General features: G+C 36.5%; 1 protein-coding gene across 1 annotated transcript in view; it reads right to left on the bottom strand.

Annotated features, from left to right (window-relative positions):
- LOC122797191 (unconventional myosin-Id-like) overlaps positions 1-9,918 on the bottom strand; it is a 2,023,191-nt gene that overhangs the window by 1,036,789 nt on the left and 976,484 nt on the right. The gene's annotated exons all lie outside the window — the stretch shown is intronic.

Below are 9,918 nucleotides of genomic sequence, written 5' to 3'. Positions count from 1 at the left end.
TTTCTCACAAAATGAAATGTCTTTGATAGCTCTACATTTTGGAAAGATAAAAACATGATGTCCATTATAACTGTTCAGCAGTCCACCGTCTATCTCAGTATGGAGTCTATGTGTATCAAAGAATCTCTAGCTCGTATAAATCTGATCATTATAATGTGCCAGCCACTATTTGGGCAATGGATGCATACAACTATATGAACATACAGAGCTATCAAATAATTAAATTGTCAGCTGTGTCTGACAAAATGTGGCAGGTATCTCAATTTCCTCATCACTTCCAATCTCCTTGTAACCTATTTGTCCTCCGTCTCCTCTTTACTGTCCCTTCTGCTACTGTATTCAACATTCTCACCACTGTCTCTTAAATATTTGATTTTTAGGTTATTTCTGAACTTTTGCCTCCTTCAGCTCCCAGTGCTGATTCCTGTTTCCTCCCCTCTTCTTTCTGCGTAGCTTTAGCTTCGCCAGTTGCACTCTAATTATTTTATGGATGCATGTAATATCCCTTGTGTTCCCTCTGTCTTCTAATATCTAATATGTAATACATAAGTCCTTGAACTGGGCTTTCTAATATAGTCCATCAGTAATTCTCAGCATTTGGCTGTCCTCCTTGCAAACTTTTGCCAGTGTAATCTCACTTACTATGCATAGCCTCCAGTACTATACAACGGGTCTACTTCAGTAGACCGACCGCTCACTTACTCGACACCCAGATGCCTGAGATGACAAGACCGACACCTTCAGAAGACCAACATCTGGAAAACCAATGTTTCACATGAGGTAAGTAACTGCTTGGTCATCCCAATAAAATTAACTAAAGTAAGTAAAACTAAACCCACTGATGTGGTGGGCTTCGCACCTACACCCCCCTGACTAAATATACCAACTCCAAGAACGCACTACTGTGGGGGTAAGGGGCAAAGTTCAAAAGGATGGCCAAGGGGTTGCTTACCTCATGTGAAATGTTGGTCGCCTGAAGATGTTGGTCTTGTCATTATCGGCAACTGGGTGTCGGGTAAGTGAGCGGTTGGTCTACTGAAGCAGACATTGTGCAACATATTCATGGTATGACATCATTAGGACTAGGAGACTATAAGTCCCTTGAAATGTTGCCCCCCTCCCCCATTATGCAGTCTAGCATCTTGTTTGTTTTACATACAACTAAATGCAGTAAAATGGCAAAAACAGGTGTTCAGGAGAAACAAAACTGAGATCAAATTAAATAAAAGACCCAGATTCACACAAACTGTGTTTCAAGAAAAAAAAACAAGAAACAAAAAGAAAACAAAGAACAAGTAAAATAGAGCACCCAGATACACACAAACTGTGTTTCAAGAAAAAAAAAAAAAAAAAAACAAAAAGAAAACAAAGAACAAGTAAAATAGAACACCCAGATTCATACAAACTATGTTAAAAAAATTAAGATCAAGTGACTGGGCAGCCGGTCAGCTATGTAGAGAATTGTTCTGGCAGATCACTTTAAATAGTGATATTCCACCAGATATTAATGACCACATTTGTATTACTGCTATTTTAAGGATGAGCGCCAATAAGCTGGGTCAGTACCTTTTTGCCTCTGCTGTATTTTAGTTACACTTCTTATTTATTTGTGTATTTTGTTCATGTGATGCATTTCTGAAAAGGTCATTATCCCTGGGACAAAAGTACTCAAATTAAAATTGTGACAGTTTGTGAGAACCTAGGTCTTCTATTTTAATTGACCTTATTTGGTTTTCCAGATATACTACAGCAGCTGCTGACACAATTAAGTAAGTCTTGGAGTTATAAACACACGCTTTCTATCTGTGCATTATCTGATGGGACATATAATTACCTCCTCAAACTGCATCACCCTGTCTTGGTGTCAAAGTTCATATGCTTGTTCACTTAATTAGTCATTGCAGGCACCTCTGCAGGGCTGCTTTTCCACCACTAACAACTGTAGTCTGGTACTGTCTGAGTGTCTGCAAATAAATTTGTAGTGCATGGAGGGTTGCTTTTATGCTCCAAATCTGGGAAAAGGCAAGCTTGTAGTGGAGATGTAATGGGATGTGAGGATTCTACCAATGAAGTTAATGTTGCATTTGAACAGAATAATGAATAATTGTTATCTGAACAGAATATCCAACCACATGGTATGGACTCTAACAGCAGGAACAATAAGAGGAAGAGAAAACAAAAGTTACCAACATTTTTAGTTCTACATATAGCAAGGTAGAATGAATTAAGGACAATGCTAGAAGTTGCTGTAAAAGCACATATATGTTTATAGGTCACAGAAGACAAAGGGTGGTCAAGCAAACTAGATACAGAGTTTCAGAAGCAACTGGATACTGATTGTATTACTTTATTATACCATGCGAACATCGCAAACCTGACAAACGTGCATGCTGATTGGCTAATCCAACCAGCGTGCACATAGTAAATCCTACAAGAAACAACGCAAAAAGTCTGGTCGCTAAATGTCATGCGGCGACAGCAAATAAACAGTAAAGTAAAGTAAATCTAATACCCAAAACACACAACAATTTAAAGAAAACACAGAAAACTAACCAATTTCCATACTACACTCCTCATTCCCTCACCTCGAACACTAAAAAAATAAAAAGTCATGCAGTCGCAAATACATCACACACACACTACATAACCACCACTTATAACACAATAAAACCAAGCATTCTCATAAAACCATTCACTTACCTATATTCCCTACAATACCTATACACAGACAACTCCAAAATGTACATACTAAAAACACACCACATCCCTCATAAAGTCAAAAACATACACCATACCGAACGTCCACATCAGCATACATCTAATAAAAGCGCATACAACACCATCATCTAGTGACCAAATAGTAAAACTACATATTTTAAAAAAATTAATACAAATTAAAATTACACCACATTTCAACATACCTATAACTACTGAAACATAACTACACGTTATAAACTTCTACACTGCTTAAACTATATTATACCAATCACCACCTAGCCCTTTCCTAACATTTCATGTAAAACTAAAAAAATAACATGTATTTAAATTAAAACAGAAATAAACAATAAACACAAACTGAAAGTGTGGACTATTTTATCTCACAAAAAGTGGAAGAATACAAAAAAAGCAAACAAAAACATAAATAACAACAATACAAACATAATACAAAACAAACTAACACCATGGTATAATAGCAATAACCCACTTCTGGGTGTGGGTAATGCTGGATTTACCCACGGTTGTCTTTGTTTGGTCCCGAGGGCGAACCACGCCAACCGTGGGTAAATCCAGTATTACCCACACCCAGGCGTGGGTTATTGCTATAATAAAATATGTTCTGTGGTCTTTTGGCCTGTGTTCTAATTTGCTAAGCTGCCAGCACTATGGATTCAACCTTCTTCCTATAGTTGGATGGGTTGCCCAGGTTTCACAATGTTGTGTTGGGATACTGGTGGAACAAAACAATCTGAGAAACTCTGGCTGAATTTCACATTTTGTTTTTTTTTTTTTTTTTTTTGGTGTTACACCTTGTACATTGTGTTTTTGGTTCCTAGCCCCTCCATTTAAGTTCAAATTCCAAAGGTCTGAGCTGGGTAGGGTGTTGCATAGCATTGTGTAGAATTGAATGCTGTATGTGATATAAATATTGCAAAAATTATGTACTTCTAAGTATTGCTGCTTTAATATAAATAATGCTGTTTTTATAAGCAATCATCATGCAATGCATTATATTATTTTGATGGGAAATGCCTTCATGTTAGGTTAATAGTTCATTATGAGATCAATTATGTGATTTATTCTTGTATAAAAGAAGAGCTTTTTTAAGCCTTGGGAAATTCATTAGAGTCTCAAGGGACCTGCTCACTGTCTTGTATAGGAGAAGACTGCAGTTCAACTGGACACTGCCAGTATGCTTCAATCAGACATGGGTTCTTATCCCTGGAGTGGGGTTCTCAGGAAAAATGCCTCCAATTCCCTACTTGGAGTGTAGAGTGTAGTATACTATTGCGAATCTGTGTGTGAGTCCGACTGACTCGCTGTTAAAGTCCCAGAACTTGAACTGCGCATGTTCAGTGAGTTCCGGGTTTAAAAAAAAGTTTATGTAAATCCAGAATGCTGTAAATGTAGTCCATATTAAGAAGAGAAGGCATCAGTGTGATGCCCAGAAGTCTATGTGGTTTGTAACTGCAGTAAAGTGGAAGGGGATCGGACTGCAACGTCCGCAGTCACGTACGTGACGTGGATGGCTACTGATTGGTTTTTGTTCTCTTCCCGCACTTTGTGTGCTGGAAAAGAGAGTGAGAAACAGTCAGCAGCAGACAATACTACTTTGGTAAATGTGAATGGTGTTCGTTTGAATCGATTGTGGACAGTGACTAAGGATATACTAACAGCAGAGCAGTGCACCTTGGCCTGGCTAGTAGAGTGATTCAGAAAACGTAAAACAGAAAGAGGTGAGCACTTCATTCAACTGTAATCTGTAAGGCATGTTTAAAATTTTCCTGGATTGTTTTTATACAGGATTCTGGTTCTTAGGATTACATAATTTGAATAGCTGTAGCCTGTTAACTTGACGAACAAATAGCACTAGATAATTGTAAATATACTTGTCAGTACTACTGTATTTTTTAATGTTTTACTGATTTATGGTTTTATGTTTGCTTGTTTTTCCTTTAGCTTTTAATTATTGTAAATAAACTGTGTAGCATTTCTCCCTGGGCCTCTGCTGTAAATGACCCTCTGTCCAGTCGGGCTATCCCAATTAACACGTAAAATAAATTAAAACAAAATAAAAAAATTGTACAGGTTTTGGAGAGCTACAATGATTATTACATTTGAGGAAGGAAATCAATATGTTTTGCTTAAGCAGGTTTGTTACCTGATGAATGGTGATTGGAAATTTACTATTGCTGGGTGCTGTAGAACACAGAGAGATTTCCATCTGTGCAAGAAGAGGCAGGTTGTTTTGTTGATATAATATTTAAAGGGGAGGCAGGAGTAAATCATAGCAATTATGCATGTAAGTGCCACAGGTCAGACAATGAAGAAGCAGACTTAATTGAGCTTACTTTTTTTGAGTTTGTATTTATCTATTTATTTGCATTTTTAATTTATTTATGTATTTATGCAAATATTTTATGGGTAATGGTTAAACTTAAAAAATCATTTGGTAAGTGGGACAGCATTTTGACTTGTTGTTTAAATCGTATTATCAACAATAAATCTGAGTGCCAGAAGATGAAATCATTAAATAATTAAAATTATACATGTAGCAGAATAGTACATTTGAGACATGATTAATAATGAAGGAAAGCAGTAGGGTGCCAAGAAATGACCTGTGGAGAATGCCAGCTGAAGAATGGGTGGGTGAGTGAAAGAAAGATGATTAATAAAGTACTTAAATGGTTTGGGCATTTAAGTAGCCTTTGAGTCATAGTAGTCTGCTGTTGCTGATATCAAAAATTAGAAGAATTTGGAGGAGTCTGAGGTGACACACAAGCCAGGCTAATGAAAAGATATCATTTTAATTTTCCATCATTCATTTTATTAAGGGTACTGTGACTATGAGTGAGAAGGTCAGTGGTGATGCAATGGCCTTTAAAGAAATCATATTTGTTATGGTAAGGTTGGCTGTTAAACTAGAAACATTCAGTGCAGTGGTTGGACTGCCTATCTCTAGAATATTGGAGAGAGGTCAAACATTTGAAATTGCATGGTATTAATCAAGGGAGATAAGACTAGGGGTGTTTGGTAATGGATTGATACTGGCCTGGATGATTTTTAGATATGAAGGAAGATCTTTTTTAAAAAATGTTCATGTCTAGTATGTTTTGAAGTGGTACGGTTGTGTTGTAAGCACACATAAACCTCATTTACTGACCATCATATACTTGTCAAACATTGTAGGGAGTATTTTAATAATGGCAGAAATTTGTATTGGCTAGGTTGAAAGTAAAAAGCTACAGTAGCAGAAAATGTTCATACTGATGGATAGAGTTAGGCTAGGAGATGGATATGGTCCAAAACTGCTGGAAATTTGTTGGAGAATCAGTCAAGTTTTAAGAAAGCTTTGTGTGGAGGTTGAATGTGCCTTATTTTTCAGTTAATTCCATGGTAATTTGGGGTTAGCTTAAGACATGTCAATTAATTTTTTATGCAGATTTTTTTTTTTATTAAAAAGTTTTTTACAAGAATTTCCTAATGAACAGCATTTTTCACAAAGTTCCTGGTTGTTGCAGTGTTTGTAGCCATGCTGTACTATGTCTGTTGAAAGCAGATTTTAGATAGTGAGGTGAGATTTAGTACACTTTTTTTATACAGAACAGTATTTGTCTAGGAGAAGATATACATTGAGAAACTACTAAAGAGCAGTACTGGATCTCATTCAGTAGTGGCAGTACTGGATCTCATTCAGTAGTAGCAGTACTGGATCTCATTCAGTAGTGGCAGTACTGGATCTCATTCAGTAGTAGCAGTACTGGATCTCATTCAGTAGTGGCAGTACTGGATCTCATTCAGTAGTAGCAGTACTGGATCTCATTCAGTAGTGGCAGTACTGGATCTCATTCAGTAGTAGCAGTACTGGATCTCATTCAGTAGTGGCAGTACTGGATCTCATTCAGTAGTAGCAGTACTGGATCTCATTCAGTAGTAGCAGTACTGGATCTCATTCAGTAGTAAGAGTTGCCCAAATAATTTGTCCATGAGCATTTGGAAAAATGGGGAACATATTTTTTCAGAGAAAGTACTATTTGGGATTATTCTGTCAGGGTGAAATTTGTTGTAGATGAGCAGGTGATGGTTGTAGTATTTTTTTCTAACTATAAATATTTTTTGTCTAGAGCAAGATGAGAGGATTAGGAGCTTTGTCATTATAATTATGGACTTTTGTACTTCATAAAATATGTGTCAATTCGCATTCTCTGACTTCCTCAACTTCTGAAATTAATAGCAGTAATATATTTTTAAGTGCCCCTGATTATTTCTAAATTTGTCCATGATTCTAGAGGTAGGAGGTTGACAGCCATGAGCTAAGGTGTTTATGTTGTTGTTTGTGTATCTCTCACACTTGGAACTGTTTAATTTCCACGTCATTTTTTCACTTCCCATGCCATGCTTCATTTCTCATCATTTTTCTCCCTTACTTGTCAGAAAAGACAGTGACACAAACTTTCACACTAGCCTTAATCTGTACTCTGTTTTGTGGAGTTATCAGTTTGTTTTTTCTGCCTTGGTTCGAGTCTTAATCTGTACTCCCCAGGCCCCACGTTATATTCACTAAACACCCAGTGTTTAAAACCAATAAGGAACTAAGACAGATACCTCCCACTGAATGGGGCAGCGCTGCCCTTACTCCCAGTTGAAACTGCTATACCTGTGGAGGGAAAGTGAGTTCTGTAATCTTTATAATCCATTTTTCTATCAGTGCTTTGCTTGGTTGCAACTGAATAAAGTTACGTTTTTCTTTCCTCTTCACTTTCTTTTACCCCTGCTATGCTTTTCATCCCATGCAGCTCATAGATAATAGAAGAAAAGACAATGGTAGAAATCCCATGCTGGAAACAAAATAGGGAAATATCTGAACTGTGGAACTAACCCCCGCCCCAAGTGTCATGGGAACTAACTCACAGAAAGACATCCAAATGTCTTAATCAAGGAGAAAACAAAACAAGAAGTAACAACTTAGTAAAACCATAATAAAATCACTGGCCACAACTAAAGACTCCAGCAGTGCCTTCTCCACACTAGTGAGTGTATTGGGATTGTGTTTTTTAAGCACATTTAACACAAATGGTAGCACAAGAGACACAGTCACACAATTGACAAACAGTATATCTGAGGGGTAAGGAATAATCAAAGCCCCTTCCTTCAAGGGCACCTCAGATCATTTTCTATTCCTGAACCGGTTCAATACCTTTTCTTTTTTAGAAAATTATAGTATAGTATAGTATAGTATAGTATAGTATAGTATAGCATAGCATATTATAGTATATTATTATTATTATAGTATATCATAGTATATTATAGTATAGTATATTATTCACTAGTCCTGTTTGCACTGATTAGTTATATTGGACTTTTTTTGAGGATTAGAGGATTACTAGAATGTTTTCCTCAAGCACCTGAATTCCCTGTTTCAGATGTCAGATTAATGACATATATGGTGCTCTAAACTTGTACATATTTTCAATTTAATATATTAATGTTCTGGTTGAGATGATACAAAGTCATTTATACTGTGTTTTGTTTAGGTAAATAACTGCAGTCAATAGCATGTACTTTTATCTATTTAATTTCACTCTTGGCCTGAGCCTGAAATTAAACACTTCGTTTAGTACTGTGTTTTATTTAAGCAATGACCGATGACGTGGTGTGGTATATTAAAGATTTATCCACGGTTGGTGTGGTTTAATCATGAGGGCAAAGCCCAAGTGATTAAACAAAGGCAACTGTGGGTAAATCTTCAATATACCACAACCACAGAGTCTGTTATTGCTATTATACAATGACATTATTTAAGAAAAAAAATACTTACTTTTCTTAAATAATGTCTTTGTATAACGGTGGATTGCTGTTCTTCCACCGGTTGTGGTATACTACTTCTGCATTTTGATGTACTGCACATGCGTATGGGAATTTGCATTCCCACGCATACCCAGTACATCAATGCTTTGAAACAAAAGAAAGTCTCCATTGCGCCGTTTCCTCTCTCTTCTTTTTCTATTGTAAAAAAAAAAAAAAAAAAGTTTTTGGGGCAGTTTAAACCAATGGAAAAAGGTCCGGGCTACTGGTCTGTTTTCCGTTGGTATATTGTAGGATTTACAACGGGCTCGCTGGTTGGGCTGGCCAATCAGCGTGCACATTTTTGAATATTAATAGGGAGACATTGTCTAATTTCTATTTAAGCTATTCATGTTCTGGATAAGATGATACAATTAAACAATCAGTGCTATATGCCTATTAAAAAATTAAAACAATATAAAGTATCCCTGATTTTGCTTGGCATTTTCCTGGTTTAGTAGCTGTAGAGTGAAGTGAGTCAGACGTATGAAATTGAAGGAACTGTCTGGTGCTCATATTTTGGTTACCAGCATATTACCTTAAAAAAAAATCAGTGATGTGCCCTTATTCATAGGCTGAATGCAGGTACTATCAGTTGCAGGAACTCATACTATTATGGCAGAATCAGACTTTTTTATTATTTTGTTTAGAACCTGCATTGTCAGTCAGCAGTACTGTGCAGGAGTCACCTTCCCAGAAAGAGTGCACATTATTAGTCATAATATAGTGATGGCAAAATCAGTGACTAAATTAATATTTTATGTTTACAGTGTTTATATTTAGTGGTTATTATTCTTGGCCTCCCCTGACGTTCCATTGAATTGTGCCATCTGCAATAGCTGACCTAATACCATCCTGCATAAAGGAGGAAATAGCATCAGGTTAGTATGATATATTCAGAAAACCAATGAGGGTTAACTTATTACTCCACAGTAAAAGTCTACATCCTACAAAAAACAAGTATAATGTAGTGAAATCCCAAGGCTATAGATTAGCTCGAATCACCACAGAGATGGAACCATTTTTGAGAAACCTGAACAACTTAGAGAATGATTTTCTAGTGAGAGGCTATGAAAGTCAGATGTTAAAAAACATCCTGGAACCCATTATAGAACTGAAAAGGACTGAAGCACCTTCACTCAACCCCCCCAGTAGAAAAATGTTAAGTAATCCCACAGAGAATAACAAATGCAAAAATAGCTGCATCCTGACATACACTTTGGATTATCTCAGTATCAAAAATATTATTGAAGAAAACTGGGACATTGTCACAGGAAACCCTTTTCTGATTAACATCTTAGGTGAAGCCCCATCATTTGTTTATAGGAAGGCCAGGAATATTAGAAGTTTTGTTGA

The sequence above is a fragment of the Protopterus annectens genome, chromosome 3.part0 (genome assembly GCF_019279795.1).
Source record: "Protopterus annectens isolate FY-2018-M chromosome 3.part0, PAN1.0, whole genome shotgun sequence".
Lineage (NCBI taxonomy): Eukaryota > Metazoa > Chordata > Ceratodontiformes > Protopteridae > Protopterus > Protopterus annectens.
Note: the sequence above shows the minus strand (reverse complement) of the source record. Positions and strands in the feature narration are given on the sequence as shown.